The sequence below is a fragment of the Arachis duranensis genome, chromosome 3 (genome assembly GCF_000817695.3).
Source record: "Arachis duranensis cultivar V14167 chromosome 3, aradu.V14167.gnm2.J7QH, whole genome shotgun sequence".
In the NCBI taxonomy this organism is placed as follows: domain Eukaryota; kingdom Viridiplantae; phylum Streptophyta; class Magnoliopsida; order Fabales; family Fabaceae; genus Arachis; species Arachis duranensis.
Genome location: NC_029774.3, coordinates 59,475,824 through 59,476,103, shown reverse-complemented (window position 1 = coordinate 59,476,103; position 280 = coordinate 59,475,824).

Here is a 280-nt window from a genome sequence, read left to right as displayed (position 1 = left end):
TGCTGACACGCCATTTATCTTTGATAAGGAGTGTCTGCAGGCATTTGAGACCCTGAAAGCTAAGCTGGTCACAGCACCAGTAATCTCTGCACTAGACTGGACATTACCATTTGAACTAATGTGTGATGCCAGTGACCATGCCATTGGTGCAGTATTGGGACAAAGGCATGGTAAGCTTCTGCACGTCATTCATTATGGCAGCCGTATTCTAAATGATGCACAGAAGAACTACACAACCACAGAAAAAGAGTTACTTGCAGTGGTTTATGCCATTGACAAG